This window comes from Neopsephotus bourkii, unplaced genomic scaffold (genome assembly GCF_033783945.1).
Source record: "Neopsephotus bourkii isolate Nb327-2 ecotype Australia unplaced genomic scaffold, CSIRO-AGI_Nbou_v1 NB_1589, whole genome shotgun sequence".
NCBI classification, from domain to species: Eukaryota; Metazoa; Chordata; class Aves; order Psittaciformes; family Psittacidae; genus Neopsephotus; species Neopsephotus bourkii.
This window is the reverse complement of record NW_026902065.1, coordinates 3693684-3713975: the sequence shown is the minus strand read 5'-3', so window position 1 is coordinate 3713975 and position 20292 is coordinate 3693684. Positions and strand designations below refer to the sequence as shown.

General features: G+C 41.4%; 1 long non-coding RNA gene across 1 annotated transcript in view; it reads right to left on the bottom strand.

Annotated features, from left to right (window-relative positions):
* Positions 1 to 20292, bottom strand: part of LOC133222316 (uncharacterized) — a 236693-nt gene that overhangs the window by 19825 nt on the left and 196576 nt on the right. Inside the window, exons 3-5 of the long non-coding RNA XR_009728271.1 lie at positions 11532 to 11613; positions 7576 to 7853; positions 579 to 693 (exon numbers count right to left, since the gene is read on the bottom strand). This is a non-coding gene — a long non-coding RNA (uncharacterized LOC133222316). The remainder of the gene's footprint in view (positions 1 to 578; positions 694 to 7575; positions 7854 to 11531; positions 11614 to 20292) is intronic.

Sequence of the window (20292 nt, the reverse complement as noted above, 5' to 3'; positions counted from 1 at the left end):
ACAAACAAAAGATAAAAGATTGCACAGGTAAGAAGAGATTCTCAATAGGGGGATGAAACTGAAGAAGGTCTATGTGTACCCCTTACACACAGCCAATAGATGGGCAGAATGATTTATTTCACATCACTTGCAACCCTTAATAAAACTTACACATCACCACATTGTGTAGCTCAAATAATGACATCTGTTAGGAAAAAAAAAGAAAAGGTCTCTCTCAAGACTCCATTCTTTTGGAAAGGTTTAATTTTTCACACCAGTTTTCCTGTGCTAGCCCAGCTGCCTGGTCATGCTTTCCTGCTATACTTTGTGAAAACTAACATGCCTAGCTTGTCTTCACTTTTACCAAAGCAGAAGTGGACCTGCATCTTTTTACACCCTTCTAAAGATTTTCCACTGACTTTCAAACATGGTCTGATTGTAATATCAGGTAGGCCTTCTGATTCACGCTGATTCTGTCTCGTGCTTTCCTGGTTGAACACCAAATGTAAGAATAAGGATTTACAAAATTATTATGCTTTACTTCATTAGGTCCTAAGCTTCCAGCATGTATTAAAGCTTAATAACACGGTACTTGATACCTGGCTTTGCAACTATGTTTTCTTCCAAGATGCTCTGTCAATCGACCTGTGGGTCACTGGACACTTTTCAGTCTCTTACCATTAAAAAGCCATCAGCAGAAAAAGCCTCAGTGATCTGCTTTATGAAATCAAACAGTCAACCCAACACACAACAGATACTCATCCTTGGTATCAATGTGAAGGCTTACTAGTGACCGTGCAAAGGCTTGAGGGCTTAATTCTTCACTCACATGAACTTCTGGGGTCAGCTCACAAAAACTTGATCAAATCAAATCAATTCCAAGGCAGCGCCTGTCCTGGCAGGACAAAATGGGAAGCCTTTTGTTTCCGTGGGACTCGGGCCTTATCATCTCACTCTGCCACTCATACTTCCTCAGCCCCCTTGCAAATCCTCCTGGATTTACTGCAGATGCATGAAGCTTGCTGGAAATAATAGTACAAGCGAAGAGGCTAGTCAGCTATCGACTCCAAGCTCTGGGTAATACCAATGGGAAATTATTCACACAAAAGGTGCGCTGGGGTGACAAATGAAGAGTGCGCTTTGGCCCATTGAAGATGCTAGGAGCTCGGACAAAGCTAACACACTAATACCAAACAGCCCACTTTATCTGATTACATACTGAGCGCTTGCCTCCCCTTCCCTGATACCAGCACCCTGCCCACCCCCTCACACTTTGCTTTAAAGGACACAGGTTGCTTTCATCTGTGCAATGTAGCATGAAGCAGTAATCTACAGCAGGAAACTGTCTAAAAAACCATTATCTTCTCTCCTTCCCCAAAAAGTATCTTTAATGCTTAAACACATCAAACCCAAAGTTTTTCTCAACAAAATGGGAGGAATGTGAGCACAGATTTATGCCATGTTTTCATGTCTCTCCCACCCACACCACTGAGACAAGGAAATAATTCTTTTGACACTTTTTTAACATTTGGGAGTTTTCCCCACCCCATTATTGTATATTCATGTCTTCCTTATCTTCTTTGTTGTTTTTGTGGGTTTTTTTAAGTCATGAATACATTTCTCATGGGAATCCATCCAGGGGCTAAATAGAAAGATCAGTTTTGGTCCTTGGGTCACTTAGTAAGCAGTACAGTCCACAACCCCCGAGTCACTAGCACTGTTTTCTCCTCAGGAAAGTTTGCACCATAGGTTGAGCTTCCAAAGACCTGACTGCCCAGGCTGTTTTGGGTTAGTCATACAATATCACATTAGGCATGGTGGCAACATCTAGGTGTCCTGCGCAGGGCCCTGGGAAATTTGTTGACTTCCATGGGACTGAGCTTGTTAGTTAAATTCTGAGTAATCTTGAAACTCTGTTCAGCTAAAGCTCATAAAGTGTTTTGATGTAAATGAGCACAATGGAAGAATTAAACTGTATCAGAAACAAAAGAAATCCTAACAATGGCATTAGTCTACTGACACTAAGAAGGGTTATAAACATCAATAATAGCAACAAAGAAAAAGCAATAGTGCTCAGTATATATCCCTTTGCTGTAATTAAAACACCACCAAACTGCTATACTGAATTCACTGATGTTATGAAATCACAAGATGATCATGAAGTGCCTTCCATTGTAATAGCAGCTTATAAGGATATTAAAAAGCAACCACAAAAGTTAGACATCAGCTAACTTGGAAAAATGTTTCAAAGACTTTTAACAGAAATTGGAGCAGTTTTTTGGCTCCTTACTTACTGAACACCAAGGAAGCACCAGGGCTGGGAAGAAAGCTAATATTGTGCCACTGTTTAAAAAGGGTAAATGGCACGACCCAAGTAATTATAGACCTGTCAGCTTGACATCAAACCCAGGCAAAACAGAGCAGCAGCTGATAAAGGATTTGATTAATAAAGAATGGAAGGAGAGAAATATAATTAACGCCAGTCAACACAGGTTTATGAAAATAGATCTTGTCAAACTAACTTGATTTCTTTTTTGGATAAGATTACTGGTTTGGTTGATATAGGTAATAGACTTGGGACTTCTACTGTGTATTTCACTTGGTATCACATGAAATTTTTATTAAGACACCAGAATGACACAAAACTATCATACTACCTATCCAGTGTGTTAAAAGCTGGCTGACAGGTCTAAAAATGTAATTACACGAGCATTTAGAGCTGTATCTTGGCCCACTCCTGTTTAAATTCTTTGTCAATGATGCAGAAGAAACACCTTGTCACGAAAGACCACAGAGGGCCAGTTGCTCAGGAGGATGATATATTGTTAAGCAGCTTTGTTGCTAATCCAGGGTAACCTGGATGGTTTAACTAGTGAAAACAGGAAAGAAGTATGAGCTTTGAAATGACCTTCTATTAGGAAGTAAGGACTTCCCAATACAAAGATCTGAGGGTCATAATGAATAGCTCGCTGAACATGAACTTCCAGTTCAATCCCAATGTCAACAGCTCTAATACAATTTCACATATATAAACTGGAGAATATGAATGAGACCTAGACTTGTAACATTACTTCTGCCTGGAAACAGGACCCCTGAAGATGCTCTCAAAGCCCGATTTCCTGACCATATACACCGAACAGATTCAAGCACCACTGATAAGTGTCCTCCCAGTACTCAGACATTATGGAAGATAGAGCTACAAGGATGTTATCTCTCCCAGGGTGAAGTTAGAAATCTGCTCCAACGGTCTTCATTTAGTGAATTGCTTTACTAGGGCAAGGATTAGGACTGGGCATTTGCTGGCTTGCAGCATTTCCAGAAAGACAAAGCTGAACAAATGGCAACATCTCAGATGAAAACTTGGAATTGCCCATCAGATTGAGCTGCTTTCAGTTCTGTGTAAGGCAAAAGCAGGTTCAGGACATCACAGAAGAGCAGAAACACTCAAACTGCTATTGTGACTTCTGTGTGGTGTCCCCGATGACTTGTGATGGAGACAGATTAATAAGCAGCTGCTAAATTTCATGCAGAAAAAAATCAAAGTATTTTTTTGTTTATTTTAGGATTTTGTTAGGTACAGCTCTATTTTAGATTCCACACAAACGCTTCTTTTTATCCATATTTTTGGCATTGAAGAAAAACTCAGCCTTTGTTATATTTTTATGGGACCTGTTGTTCTTTCAGAGGTATTTTAATGCATATTCCTGTTTTAGTGAGCGTTGCTCATTTTGTCAGAAGCAGATGGTGTTTGCTGAATTTTGTTTGTTCCAAAAATAAGCAACATCCAACTGTTCACTACAGAGGTGTGAAAGAGGAAAGGCCTGATGCATAAACACAGTTTCTCCCTCCTACTTCCCCTTGCTATTCTTCTGGTGAAAGGACTGCCACTGTCTTGTTATAAGCCTCCAGAACAGTGGAGTTCATGCTGTCGCTCTACCAGAGAGGGCACACAGCTCCAGCTGGCATCCCTGCCAGAGCAGAGCAGTAGCTAACAGCTCCTGGGAGGCCAGCCCAGAGGGCTTTGTAACAGCTTCTTTGCAGCCCACCAAAGGAGAAAGGCACTTCTTACTAGCTAGTGTTAGTAGGCAGCCTAAATTAGGCTCCCTCTGTGGTCAATAGAGAGAAGTAGGCTTTTCCAGATGGGTAGCACAGATTGCCTCTGTTGACTAAAGAGACAGCCTATACTCACATCCAATTCTCCATCCTGCTGGCCTGCCGCCATGTTTTTTTTCGGGCAGGGCAGCAGTGCAGAGGCCAAACAAGGTCCAGAGGGATGGATGCTCCTGTGCACATCACCCTGAAGAACACAGGGGAACCGCTGGATTCAAGAGCACTACCAAGAGAAGAGATACATGTCAGGGGTGAGAAATACAACCTGACTCTCATCTAGAAGCTCAGAACAGCACGTAAGAGCCACAGGGAGTCAGTTCTAGATTCATATGAACATCTTTGTGAAAATAAGGGTACATCACTATAAAAATGATCTGTATCAACCTGAGCAGGGACAAAACACTCTGAGCAGTGCATGCCATGATCCCAGACACTAGCTCCACACCTGAGGTTTACTCCTCAGGGTTAGGCACAAGGTTCCAGGAACACCAGTCTGTTGGGCCCTTACAGCCAGGAGCTGCACTGCTCTATTTATGCACATCTGAGAATGCCAATGTCAAGCCTTCTGTTGGCATTTGTACCTCTGTTGTTGTGGTTCATGCGTGGACCTGGCTGGGGCTTTCTCTGGCCTTTGGTTCACCTCATTAATCCTCCTCATGGTGTGACTGAGTTGGCACCCAGGTACACCCAGTTGCTTTGATTTGATTAGGCCTTTAGAAAGGGCTAATTTGGCCAAACTATCTAGCAGCACACCTTAAATCTGCTAGATAAGGCTTCTTAATGACTCCTGAAGGCAGCGGCCTGCCTGTATACAGGGCTCAGCAAGAGTCTTGGAGCACCAAACATTAAGCAATGCCAAATAAGAGAATCTGTGGCATCTGGGAATATCTTTTCTGAATAAAGTATTAAAAAAAGATAACCACTGCAGGGTGCCCTATTATGCTTTTAAAACATTCCCCGTTTGCTTAGTGTTTATCCCGAAAAGCTAATTATACTTGTCGCTTAATGTAAATTGGTGGATAAATAAACACAGAAATAGGACCTTAGTGACTGCTATGCTTTCTTTAAAATGCTGTCTGAAGGTTCATTATGCTAAACACAAAAGAGGAGGGAACTTCTTACAAAGCACTTATTAAAGGCACATTTTCTACAGAAATGATTGTAGCATGATTGTACAATAGCATATAATTTGCTTTGTTGGCATTTTCAGCGTGAATCTTGCCGACAGCAAGTATGGATGGGAAAAGTGGCTACGAGGCTGCTGCTTGTGCTGTTAGGAGCTGTCAGCAGTGATTCAGAGGAGGTTGATGCCCCAGCCCAGAAGAAGAGCACTGGCACAATGCACATGGCTGACAACAGGGCCAGAAATCCCACAGCTTGCTTGCACATCCCTGTGGTAGTGAAAAGATTGAATTGATGCTGACACCTTGAAAGATTTATGTGACATCGCTATGATCATTAACAGCAGAACAGGTTGTAGCAGGTCCCTAGCTCTACAAATGGGTTCCAAACCAGGCGTGAACATGCAGCTGTATTTCTGTCACAGCAGCCAGAAAGGTACAACTTGGAGTTATGCAACACTATGTCCCCATGCTGGCTTAATGTCAGCTGAAAGAGGATAAAAAAGACCTCATACAATAAAAAAGTGTCCCAGATGATCATCACCTTACATGACAAAACACCAGCAAGTATAAAACTGACCCACTGAAACAGACCATGACTTTGCATGACAACCATGGTATTTCTGACACAGCAGGAAGAGGCCTAAAGTCAGCGATACTTTGTCATCCACCCACTGCCTCATGAGGGAGTTTCCAGAGAAACAACAGGGAACACGTCTCAGTGGGGTTTGGGTTGTGGGGTTTTTTTCTTGTACAGATACAACCAAATAAAGCAAGCAGCTACTGGAAGGGTAAACATAAGGATGATGTACCTGAAATTGACCACCAAAATACCGACTCTAAATAGTCAGAGTTTGGCCCTACTTAAGTTAAATTTAGCATCTACAGCACCCCGATGCAGTTTTCCCTATATGGCACCAAAATAGCTCCATAGACACTAAGCCTTGGCACATGCAGTGAAGCAATTGGGCTGTAGAGCCCAGGAGGGCAGGGACTGCTCTGGGCAGGCTGTGCTTTTCACGTCTGGCCACAGCCAGGCTGCAGGTCACTGGGTAGACTGAAACACTCACAAAAGAAATCTGTCGTTCACCTTTCTTAGCCTCTTGAGAGACTTTTATTTGCCACCAGTTTCAGTCTGATGGATGTTTTAACTTTGTCAAACTGCTCCTAGGAGTTGTGTATTAGTTTGCACTGCCTTTGAAACTTGGTTGTTATCCTGAAAGGGCAGGAAGTGGGGATTAAGTCCATTAGATGTTGTTTGAACAACTCTCTTTTCACTCCTCGTTGTGACTCTGCAGCCTGCCAGCACATTTCAGTCTCTTTCCAGGAACTGGCACCGTGGGATGAAGTGTGGCTGAACGAAGGCCTGGCATCCGTGCTGACTTTCACAGGTACCACAGAGAAATGGAGAAGGAAACTTAATGGCAGAGGAGGGGAAAAATGCCCCTGGAATCACCCTCTGCAAGTGAAGAACAGAGGACCTGGCTTTCAAAGAAGCCCTCTGCTGCCTGTGGGATACAGGAGCAAAGTACATTATTAGACTGGAAAATGTGACAACCTAATCATTCTGAAGGGTACTATTATTGTCTGCTTAATATGCTTTACAGTCCAGATGAACAGGGAAGGCTGGCTGACAAGTGTAGTATGATGTATCAAATGGCTCAATACTGCCGTGATGGATCTGTAAAAGGAATCTAATTTCACAGTCTGAGGGAAATATAGATCATACAGTTAGCACTTTAAGGCTACTGATTGCAGTGATCTGGGCAGATAATTCCAGTTTAGGATATTCTGGTCAGTCAGCATTTTGCTTGATACTGTTGCTGATTTAAACCTGCGACCTAAAACCAGAATCTGTGAACACTTGCACACTGCAGGGTGTAAGTCTTACTTGCCAATCACATGGTGACATCAGCAAGGATGTTTTTAGTTCTAATCAGATGAAACAATGCATTTGAAAATTCTTTGGGTCAGGATTATGTAGCAGAGCAGCTTAAACCGTACATGCAAAAAACTGGAACTTTCATGCATGTCACTGGGCAATTGCACATGACAGCCCAGTTGTTTTATACACAGAAAGAGTTTCAATTGTGTAAAAGGAAAGCTTGCTCAGGTTTTGAGTGTATTATTTATTTTTGAAAACAGACCCCCTGCCTGTCCTGCTATCGTGAACGATATCACTTTACAGAAGACATAATCTTCAGAAGTGTATTCCTGCTGATTAAGGGTTATTTGATAATCACAATCACGTCTGAGGTATGGCAACATAATAGAAAATGATTGGGGCAGGTGTTTATTTCTAATGGCTCAAGTACTCTCTTCACATTTGATCTCTGGAATCAAACACAAGCTTAGACATAAAAACTCACCAACTTGGAAGCCAGAGATGGTTGTATTTTCAGTGCCTTGGCAGATGGAGTTAAGCCTTCTTTAGTTTTGAATTAATATGAACGACTTGTTCTTCTTCCTCCTCTTCTTCCTGTTGCTGCTCTGCATCTTGAGGTTTCTGCAACCCAGTCTGGGAGATCCACCAAAGTCCACATGAAGAATCTCATGCAGGCTTTCTGCAGAGTTTCAAAATCCCACCTCCAGTGCAAAATCTATCTTTCACTTCATGTGAATCTTCAACTGGGTCTTCTAATGCTAGATGACAAAAGGTAGATCATACATAAAGGTATGAATAGTAAGAAATGTTACAAAATGGTAGAGATCAGTGTGCATCTTTTTTGGCCCTTCCTCAGAGAACAGTTGAGAAAAACACAATGTCATAGTTCAAAGCACTCAGTGATCCTGCTTCTGCTGCCAAGTAAAAAGGTCCTTACCTCATAGTTCCCAGTGTTGGGACTACTCTCATTTCAGCTGTCTCCTCAGGAATTTTGCGTAACTATCTTGGTCTGTGTTACAGGCATAATGAATGTGCATGCCCTGTCCATAAAAGTCTGAAAGACTTCTTTTATGGACTAAACTCAACCCAACTCAGCAAAACTATTCAGCCTTTTTTCATTAGAAGTTGTGTTTAAGCAGTTAGTTTCTTTTGACACTTTAATCTGCCCATTATGAAGAGTTTAGCTTGCTGGCCATTGCTGGATGGGGATGAAGGACCTCAGAAACTCTCTGGGTATCCTACATACAAGAAGTCTGCCCAAGGTAGTTAGCCCTTTCAGAAAAACAATGACTTTCTTCAGTAGGAATTAAAAAACTAAGCCAGACAATGAAGCTCATGGTTGTCCTGCTAGGAGCTCAAAGCAAAGACATCAATATAGGGGCTAAGATGATATTTTTTGTGCTAACTATAGCCAATTGTGATGGTTTTAACTGTGTGGGAAGCGTGGCCTTTGCTGAATGGTTTTGGTAAGTTAGGTGCAGAACACCACTGGACATCTAATCCTGATGAACTTATGTAATTATTTATTTCAGTGCATGATAACCAAAGTGAGCAGGATTTGGCTTTGGTTATGAATAAGTAAAGAGGATCCCAAAGCACAAAATGGCAGTTTAGAATGGCAGAGGAGCTCCTAACCCTGGGGAGCCCATTTACACCAGGCAGGACGGTTCAGACAAAACGCTAAGGGGGGGAACACAGTCCGTTTCTGAAAAGAAAGAAAGAAAATTGCCCCTAAAAGAAAAATCCATAATCACGATGACCATCAATAGAGGAGATTCCCCTTTGGTAAGGAAGCTTCTTTCGACTGAGAAAATTCCCTATGTTTGCTGATTCTATTCCAGCTGGCCTGACTTGGATTTGTAACCACCAGATACATTGCAAACAACTATGGATATTCTAAAGAAAAATAAAGGCTTTTTTAAAACCAATAAGTAGCATTCTTGCACATGGATGAAGAAGACAATCAGTCACAAAATGGATGAAATTGCTGCCTGCCCTTCTAAAATATTTAAGACGCCTGCACCAAGCTGCTTTTGGTTTGTATACATATCAGATTATAGAAGATCTGCTTCTTTATAATTTTTTTTTAAAGGGTGGCAGCCTTAGTTCAATAGAGTTACTGAGACAATCCTTTAAGCTGTGCCAAAATGCCGGTTATCCTAAGATGCCACCCAGATTTGAATAATTTAGGAAAAGACAAAACCACAGAAAGGAGGAATCGTCCTTTGACTACTTTTGCTTTTGACACGGCTGCCTCCCTCTCCTTTTTACCAAAGCATCTTCGTCTCTCTATCGGCCATGACAAGTGCCAATCAAGGCTTCTGTTTCTAAGGTTCTGGGGGAAAATGAAACATGGAACATTTTCTAACAATCACTGACCAAAGGTCCACTATCAGTGTGTGGTCTGGGAGAAGCCAGCTTTTCCCTTTTTCACTTCTAATCTCTGACCCACTGTTTACCTCTTCTTTTTTATATACTTTAATCTCTTTGTTGCTCCAAAGGATCCTAAACAAATTGTAGGTCAGTGTGGATTAGTCTGCTTTGTTAGCAATGATTAGTACATTTACTTTTGCTTTAACATCTTCAGCAATAGCTGAATGTCAAAAAGATCCAACAAGAGTTTGTTTAATCACAACAAAAACTATATCCACATGGTCTTAGAATAGTATTGTGAGTCTCAGAATAAAAATCTGGGATACAATAGGAGACAGTGACCATGGACCTTCATTGTTAACATGTGTTTTCAGAGGTACTATTCTAGTAATTCAGTATTATTATAATCAGATTCGCAGTACATTCATTAGGCCAGGATAATAATTAAGCTAAGATATTTGCCTGAGTCTGAATTCTGATCCCATTTGCACAGCAGTTGCACTGGGTTCAGAGACAGCTTATGTAGCTTGAGGGTTGTGAAAATATTTTCAGAGAAAAATGTTATCAAGCTGCTCAGCAAACATGTCTATGTATGGACCAGAATCAAAGAGGGGAATTACTGGATACTGGACTAATTTGAAAGGGGTATATAAGGACAAGATCTCTAAAAGTAAGATAGGCATCCTTAGATGCAGGTAAGCTTTCTTAAACCAATATTGCATCTTCCCAGCTTATGCACAGGTTGGGAGAGTACATTAATGTGATTTACATGCAAAAGGTGATAAGAAAATAAATATGGTCAGAAGAGAAGAGGAACTTTGTTTAGAGTCCCTTGACATTAAAATTGTACCTACTTACATTACCTTATACATTAGCAAGACCAGAGTCAGGAAGTTTTTATATGATCACAGCAAATAATATAATATTTTTATTCTGTTGCCCCATCTTCTCTTTCCACATCAAGTTCATGGATTTTCTCATCAATTTCAAAGTGACTTTACTACTCTTGACAGGTTTTTTTCTTATCTGCCACTGCTTCCTATCCTCCAACCACTACCTGCAATACCAGACCTGGCCCCTATTTGTCCACATCTCTGACAACTATCGTTCGCTGTTGCCTTCCCACATTTGCTTGATGTAGGAATTGACAGTCCCAACCTGAATTATCAAATCACTACACTCCTCTGCACCTAACCACTCTTGCGTGCTGCTGCCATAGAATCATAGAATAGTTAGGGCTGGAAAGGACTTTAAGATCATCTAGTTCTACCATGTATAAACCCTTCTTATTCAAATTTCTATGGGACTTTGCCCAGACAAAAACTGCTAGGCCAAGAAGTTGTTGGCAGTGCCTGGTATACCTGACAGATTAATAAAGTTTCCAGTTGCTTTTAATTTTACATCTTTAATTGTTTTGGGGGGCTCACCAATAGTAATAAATTGGTGAGATGGAGGTTCACATGTCAGCAACTATTCATATGTTTCTTTTCACTGACAGAAAAATAAAACTCAGACCCAAGGAACTTTAGAAATTTTTGAGCTATTTGGAAATTGTGATAATACACACAGACACACCAATCCTTGTACAGTATCTTCTAAGATTAATCCAATTTGCCCATTTAGTGTCTATGAGATATACTAACTTTGTAAACATATCACTACACTTAAGGCCAGAGAAAGAACGTATACAAATACACGTAATATTGGAGGAAAAAACCCTCATAAAACAATCACTGAATTATAAACCAACCAAGAGCTTTTAGGTCTCAAAATCAAGTAATCAAACCTTTAAAAGCAAATGCTATTTGAGACCAGCTTTCATTCAGCAATCTGAGACGTGTAATAAAGACTAACTGAGAGATCAGAGGGAAAAAAAAGCGCCATGCATGAGCAGAGCAGAGATCAGATAAGAAAAGGGACTAGAAAACAGGGGGTAAACCAGCAGTTTATCAAGGGAATCAGTAGGGTTTATTATTAGATATACAGGCTGGTACACTCTGATGAGAATGTAAACACAATATATAAAAGTTAAGAAGGTCTTAAGGAAACAATCGTCAGCTTACCTGTACCATCCTGAGTCTTAGACAAATTGTCCAGTAAAGCGAGTGTCTCAGTTCTCCAGCATAGATCCAGTTTCATTCAAACCTGTCCAAAAGTGTTACAATAAATGAGACTGGACAAAGGCCAAGAGACTTTTATCATAATCTAAACATTAACAAGTTTATCAGCACAAATCACCAACCTCCTCCTTTACCACAATGGTCTATTTTTTACCCCAGACTGACTCAGACTCTCTTCCAACTTCTGCCCAGTGACTTGTTGGGAGACAGCCCCAAGAACAAGGACCAAGTGCATGTTGCCTGCATGGCTCCATGATAGCGCCTGTGGCAAGGGAAGTTGGAACTAGAAGGTCTTTAAGGTCCCTTCCGAAACCATTCTATGATTCTATGAGTACTTCTCTGCCCAGTCACTGCAAAGGCAAATGGGGCTTTGCAAGCCATTTAAGGCAATCTGCCTGTGTTTGCACTAAAGCCCACTTCCACCCGCACAGTGGAAAGCTGATTTTAGAAGCTATTCCTGCTGGTTGCCACCACTTAGCATAAACCTGAGTGTGACTCACAGTGATGGAGCCCAAGCTGTTCAGGTAGGTTTGCATTAGCATCTTCCTGTAGTGATTTAAGCCCAGCTGGCAACCCAGAACCACGCAGACACTTGCTCACTCCACTTCCCTTCTCCCCCCTCCCCCCAGCTCCTTCAGCGATGGGGGGGAGAATCAGAAGAATGTAACTCCCACAGGTTGAGATAAGAGCAGTCCAGTAACTAAGGTATAACACAAACCACTGCTGCTGCCACCAGTAATAATAATGATAAGGGAAATAACAAGGGAAGAAAATACAACTGCTCACTAGCTGCTCACCGATACCCAGCCTGACCCAAGCAGTGATCTCGTCCTTCCAGGTAGCTCCCCCAGTTTAATAGTGGGCATGACGTGCTGTGGTATGGAATACCTCTTTGGTCAGTTTGAGTCAGGTGTCCTGTCTCTGCTTCCTCCCGGCTTCCCCTCCTCCCTGGCAGAGCATGAGACTCACAAAGTCCTTGGTCACAGTAAACATTACCACACAACAACTAAAACCATTGGTGTTATCAGCGCTGTTCCCAGGCTGAAAGTCAAAACCACAGCACTGCACCAGCTACTAAGAAGGGGAAAAATTACTGCTGCTGCTGAACCCAGGACACCTTCCCACAAAGCCCTTGAATCTAAGCTATGGGAGAGAACGGCCTGGCTGCAAGGGCATAGCTGGATAGATGGGCTACAAGCTACAGCATAAATTCAGGTTCGGACCTGAACTAAACATGTGAGGACATCCCTCTAGCCAAAACATGAGCCTGCAGGCAGCATCACTTCAGTCACCCCATTTCCCATTAGCTCTTTTCCTCAGGTTTGGTCAGCTTTCACTGTATGTTTTGCCATGCTGCCAGAAATGATGAAAATATGACAGTTATGGGTCTTGGCTCCTACATAGAATCTTTTCGCTTTAAATAAAACTGAGACTGAGAGAAAGGCTCTCTACCTGCCCACAATACAAAATGTTGAAGGACAGATATCTATGCTCACTTGGTGACTGAAAAACCTTAACAAATAATCGAATATCATAGTCATATTTGTACCATCATTTGCAAAATAAGCAGCCCATTGAAGTCATTTTATTAAGGCAAAAATGCGAGGAACTGAAAGCACTGTACTTCTGAATGCAAGAACTCTCAAAGAATCTCGGGATAACAAATGATAATCTGCATCTTGGCCTGCTACTGGGGCACTTTAAAGCTCACAAGCAGGTCACAGTTGACTGCTTGGCTTTCAGTCAAGCAAAACTTCCCAAAGAATCAGGAAAAAGGTGTGAAGAATTTATCTGTATGGACTGAGATAACACAAGCAGTGCGTTTTCAAGAAGTACGTGTACACCCTATTGCTCCACGGCAAAGCAAAGGAAAAAGCATTAACTTAAATCATCTTAATTATTTAAGCCTGTGCAGGGCTAAGACCATGCACACATTCCACTTGTGCATCTGGTCTGAAGAGCACATATATCTCCTCTATATGTGCTCTTCAAGCGCATCCTGTGCAAGAAGTAGGGAGGATATAAAAACTCCTTAATGATCATATCTATAAATAACAGTGGTTTAGCTGCAAAACATTTAAAGATTGAGATTTCATTGGTCACTGCCTACTGCAGTTAACTTTTTGTGAGTATTTTTTGCCAACTACAGCTCATAAATTATTGTGGCTAGATCGGCCTAATTACAGAACACCAACAGACCTTTCATAAATAAAATACCACTGATGTCTTCACACTAATTGTTCTGTAACTCTAGCCTTGCATATCCAGCAGTAGCTGTGCTTAAACACTGTAAATCAGTTTAGCAGTTCCATTCACACATTGACAGATCCTGTGAGAAACAGGATCGTGTTTCCTATCTAGACAGCCCCTGCTAAGCAGTCAGTTTGAAAAGAGTAATTCGAACAGGGTAACATTAAAAAATACATGATACTACAGAGAGGAAGCTGTGGTGCTCTTATTTCTGTCCCCATCTCTACAACACATTATTCTGTTACACGGCTAAATGTTCCCTTTGTGGCCTAATTCAGTGTAATACTTCAGCAGAACAAATGAAAAAAGCTGGGCAATTAACAAAAATAATGGCTACATCATTCCATGAAGAGGGCAGTTTAACAGCTATCAAATCTTCAGAGGCAATTCCAATCAAAGAGCCTATCTGTGCTGTCATCAGAGCATCGCTGGCTGCATGTGGAGCATGTTCCCTGTGCAGGACACGCAAGAGGTAGTGATGGGGGTAGGTAGCATCTGTTCTTATCATGTACTCCAGATTCTGACTTCTTTTTCTTCTTTAGCATCAATGTCCTTTAAACACTATTCAGTCTCCCACTTCCGTCCAAGGAAAGAGCAGCCATCTAATATACGTCACAGCTGTTATGCAGAATACTTCCCCTGTGGTAAGTCAGCTTCAAATGCCTAAACTACCTGAGCAGAGCTTACTCAAGGCTTACTGATTTGTTTATGGAGAAACCCTAAACATGTTAATTCCCTTGTGAAGCTAATTTTAGAACACTTCAAACAGGTCAATACAATTTACTCCATCCCTACCCCCTTCCCCTCCATATATGATTTTGAGGATTTTTTAGCAGAGGACTTAAAATTATAGTGCAGTAAAAAGTTCAGTGTTGGGCAACTCTACAGGAAAGGGTTAATCCTGAAGACTGCTTCTGGCAATAGCACTACTATTTGGTTATTAAATGTTATTTTCAGTGACATTTTGTGGATCATGAGCTACAGGCACAAGGCTGACATTCTCCTTTGCTTTCTTTCACATATTACCTGTCAAAGGAGCACAGGTCTGGGAAGTGCTAGAGCCTGGGGTTGGCTATGGACTGAAGCAAACCTGTTTGACATTCAGCCCTCCTGCATGCAGGTGGACAACAGTCCAGCTCTGCGTGTTTGGGTGCAGTACAAGATACCAGGGATAGGAAATGCATATACAAGCTATTCAGTTGATTAAGGCATAAATGTTCAAGAGCAGTTGGACATATGCAAGAAGATTTGGCTGGTGGCTGCAGGGTCTTTCACTGCAGTTGAGGAGTAGGCCTGCCTCACCACTTTGAAAGAAACCATAAGACTCAGCACAAGTTGAAAGGCTTGATGGGGTTTGAGGAGAAGGTGATCCTCACAGATGCCTGCAGACTACTCCATGGACTCTGCACTGAGCCATCCTGCCCCAGGATTGTCCTTGCTCCATTTGTTCCTTCACCATTTAAACTAAGCAGCAAAGTACTATGATTCCAGCAATTCTGCCCTCACTGGTAACCTTGAAGGGCTGGTCTATTTGTGAGGACACCTACGTCAGTACTGAGAAACTGAACCTTCAAATGCTGCTTTTTGTTCTATAGAAATCCTTTACAGTGAATTCAGGTCATGCAATTATTTGTCTGTGATGAAACACCTGCTAGCCTTTTTTATTGTCTATTCTTCTTACCCAAACATCTTATTTTATCCATTTAAATATGGGAAAATGCCACTGCCATGCATCCATTAACTTTTTAACACTGAAACTGACTTTGTATGTGTAATAATAAGCACTTGCTGAAGGGAATATGCCCAGCATTACAATACTGTGAACAGGTCACAGGCAGATTCTTACATCGCCATGTGAAAATAATATTTTGTTTTGGGAAGAAAAAACCTCCAGTCCAGAAAACAAGCTGATTCTGATGCCTTTTCCCACAGAATTGAAAAATTCAGCTCTTGTTCCATATGAAGTCACTCAGGTAACGAAGTTGCACAGCCAGAAGCGGGAAAGGAGTAGTAGTTTATATTTAAGAGCTATCACCACAGAGCCGCTTTACATTCCCCCAGATGAGCTCTGCTGCCATTTATCATGCAATTCCAACACAAGTAATTTGCTACCACTATGAAAAATAACCCTGGTAGAGTCCTGGAATTGTTTATATATTGTACCTGTATCAATTGTTGAAAAAATGACTGATGGCAGCAAACAGACTTATGTCTCCTTCCTCCTTGGTGTTAAGCAACACACATTCCTCCTTTGCTTTCTTCTTTGCTGGGACCAAACCCCATAGGGGGATTATGGATGGGAAGCTGAAGCTTCCTACTCTTCTTCAGGCTCAGGGCAAAGGCGGGATGTAGCAGCTCAGCACTGGCTGAAAGGCGGCAGTAGTAGATCTGTGGTACCTCTAGACTTGACTATCAATAAACACTGGTAGTGACAGCAACCTTTGCAAGTGGGGAAAAGCTAGCCAAGGGCTTATAACTCTGGAGGTGTCAACGTTAGTTATCTACATCAAGACAGAGCAAATTGGTCTGAGAAGTTGATAGTGGTGGGCACATCAAAGAGAGAAGGCCCTTGCTCTGAGGGCTTACATTCAAGACAGGAGAGACCCGGGATGAGCCAAAACACAGGTAAAATGATTCACCCATGCTTGCCTCACACACCAGGCTGCGAACTGAGTAGGCTTCAGTGCTCCTCCCTGTAGGTTTCTGAGAGCTTGACGTGAGCTGGCCTTCAAGGGAGGTAGAGAAGAACTGCAATTACCCAGGATTTTTTTGAGAACAGTCAATACCTTTGTTGTTTCATTAGTTTTTTGTTTTTGTGGGGTGGTTTGTTTTTTTAAATAATGCCATGCTCACAGTTTTCTTTCTAATAAGTCTAGTCACAACCTTTTTCTTTCATTCTAATGGTTTTATCACCGAAGACTGTATGGCTTATAGATAGTTTCTTGCTGCTACCAGGTTAGGCTGCAGTCACTGTGTTCAGTGGTAGTGGATTAGCCATTTATATAATACAGGCTAACCCCAATTGTAAAGGAAGCAAATTTAAGTGAATATATAGATCAAACAGGGAGCAATTTTCAGCAACAATTTTTAGCAACACTTGCAAAAATTGTAAGAATTTTAAAACTCACCACATCTTTCCTTTTATCCTTATTTTCCCTCTTATTTTCTACAGTGAAAGCGGTATGAGTGGAGATCTCACCCAGGGAGCTGAAATGCCTTCACAGTTAAAGACAGCATGTAACACCTCCCTGCCTGTGCTCTTGAGGGCTGAGGAATTACCTTCATCGAAAGCAAATTCTGCTCCTCTTGAGAGCTTGGATTTGAAAGGTGCCTCCAGGAGAGGAGTGGTGGTTAGCACTGGGAAGAAGCATAAGCACAGGCTGCAGTCTGGCTTGGGAAAACAGCAACAGTTTGAGTGTAGTACTTTTCTTTCTTCTTTAATGCCAGACACCAGTAAAACAAACTATGCTTAGTGATAGGAGTAGCACTTCATTAGGACAAATCACATCAACTTCCTGCCTGAATTAGGCAAGAATGCAATATAGGGTTGACGGTGATATTTCAGAGTGCTGTATTAGCTATACCATCAATTTTCCTTTGTTTAATAACCATACAGAGCTGATTTTCATTGACTATTCCAACTTGTTCATTCAGTTCATACAGTTCAGGTGAACTTCCCCAGGAAGCTGATCGACTCAACATGAAGATAGGATATTTGGTGAAAGGAAAATACACCTTTTCAAGTAGGGGTCTAAGATAGCTATCTTACAATTTCGAGAAGTGCTGTATCCAGCAATCCCATTTAATTTTTGTGGTTCTTTCCTCTCTCTTCAGGAAAGAAAAGTAGGTGGCATGTTGCACTTCTAACACTAGACTTTACCTGTGTCTGCTTCTTGCTTACCTGGTAACTGGTAGGGCAAGCAGCAATTTTAACCAAAGAAGGTTCAGATATTTTTATTCCAAATCATTCATTGCGATGCATTTCTGAGGGTGCTTGGTGAGAAGCAATTTACATTTAAACTACATCTTGTAATTATCTCCCAGTAATGAGGAGACACTCAAGGCCATGTTAGATCCAGTCCTACCCTAATGTTAAACCAAGATCTTTTACATTGGCTTTGGGATGGTAAGTCAGACACTAGTGTCCTTCTTAATGGTTACAAGGCTGTGCTGTGAAGATTGAAGATTTAATTACGCAAGGTGTTACTTTCTCTGGCTATAATCAAGCATGTGAGCAGCTACACTGAGAATGATCCATAAACCAGCAGTCTGTGCATGCTGAAACACTCAGCTGACAGCAGGTGGAGGGCCAGGATATGAACATGCTTCAGGACTCCACTCCAAGAACACACAAATCAGGGGATGGTCATCAAACAGACCCACCATGTTCAAAGACAGGAAGTAAGGAGGAGGACTTAAAAACTGAGGGTGACTTATATTCATGCAGTGCCAGTGTGTGCCAGAAGAGACTGTGTTAGCACGTTTTGGGGATCAGCCCAAGACTGATCCCCACAGCTTTGTATGAGCAGGAGAGCAAAGTTTCCAAGTCATAATTTTTTTTTATGGTTTATACTGATTCAGGGCTGCAATGTCTGTGAGAGTTAGTTACCCCGTGTGTGTTATCTACCAGAACACTTCAATGGGAATGAAAGTACTAACCCTAATGTGATATTACTATAAATCCTCACCATGGGAGCTCTGAATTCAGAAACTAAGCCGGCTGTAACTACATTTTGTTAATGTGAGTAGGAAACATTTTTACTAAGTCTTGTTTTACAGCCATGATACACACCGTTAGCTGTGGTGTCTTTTTAACCTTCTCTCTTCATGATTTATAAAACACAACAGTAACAGAGATGTCTGAAAATGTCCTAAGTACTTACCCCAAAACGGTCATTATTCCCAGAGAACCATCAGAGGCCCAGGTCACAGTCACATTGCCCCTGGGACAGTAATTCACTTTGATGTTAAAAATATGCCAAAGTAATGTTGTCAGTAGTTATTTGCTTTATGCAGTATGTGAGATCTCCAGGCACGGATGAAGACCTCACGTCACTGAGACATATATGCCGATGGAGAATTTAGCCTGGAGCTTGTTCTTCTTATTTTGAGTTCCTTTCTGCTCAGGTAAGACTTGTAGAACACAATATTGGCAAGCCAGGGAGCCTCTTTTTCTACCTAAGACCTATTCTGTTTGATTTATTTGGTTTTGGTGATGATAGCTTCTCTTGATTTTGATGCAGATATTTTCCAAACCATTGGCTTAGTTTAGCCATAGCTGCAGGATGACAGAACTGTTAATAATTTTAAAAATATCTTTAAAATAGCTTGCAACTAATGTACTAACTAGAATAAAGCTTTTTATCAGCAAAACTACTTAGGATTAAAGGGTATGTGAGCTAGCTGGAGAAATGTATTTTGACCACCGGAGGGCTCCTACATTTTTTTCCATTACTAAAAGCATGAAGCAGTGGCTGGCCTCATTTAAAGTTACTGAAAGAATAATCTGCAGTTAGCAACGTATTTGATGAACATCGCCTGTATTTCTACTTGGGTCACTGTGGACAGGCTCTGACAGTACTTAACTAATAAATTATTCAAATCTAGTCACAAATGCTTTCACCAAATATTTTCAGATTTGCAAATTGTCCATATGTTGACATTCCAGTTGAAAATGTGGTTCATGATTTGCATGGTCACTTCAGGTATTGGTACAGCAAAGCCAACTAAACTTTTGTGTGCTCATTTGTATGAATCATGTAATTTGTATGTCATTTGCCCAATAGTAGAAACAGACAGATAAAAGGCCACTGAAGATAAAGGAAAAGCTGCTGATCTGCTTTGCTTCTAGATAAGGCCAGAAGCATATTGATCATTCCTTCTGCAATTCCATCAGTAAGAAACAAACAACAAAAAAATCACTATACTGTTCTTAACCAGAAAAAGCAGCCAGGATTTGCAGCTTTTATATCCCAACACACAACTGAATTGATGTTTCCAAGGACTGTTTGAGCTTTTAAAATGGATGTGTAGGTTGTTTGGGATTGGAAGGCAGGATCCTCTCAGATTTTTGTGGAAAACAAGTAGTTATTTTCAAGGACCAGATCAAACATGTTCTCATGTCACTGACCCTCACCTGATATGCACATCATGCTCAGACTAAATCATGATCTCTCCTCAGTTTGCTTAATGATAACAGGTCACTTGACACATTTGAGAGCTCCACTGATTTATAGGATCTGGTCCATTTACAGTTTCATAGAAGCACAGAATGGTTTGGATTCAAAGGGATGTTAAAGCTCATTCAGTTCCAAACCCCCTGCCACAGGCAGGTACACCATCCACTAGATGTGGTTGCTAAGAGCCCCATCTAACCTAGCTTTGAGCACTGACAGGGATGGGGCAGCCACAGCTTCTCTGGGCAACCTGTGCCAGTGCCTCACCACCCTCACAG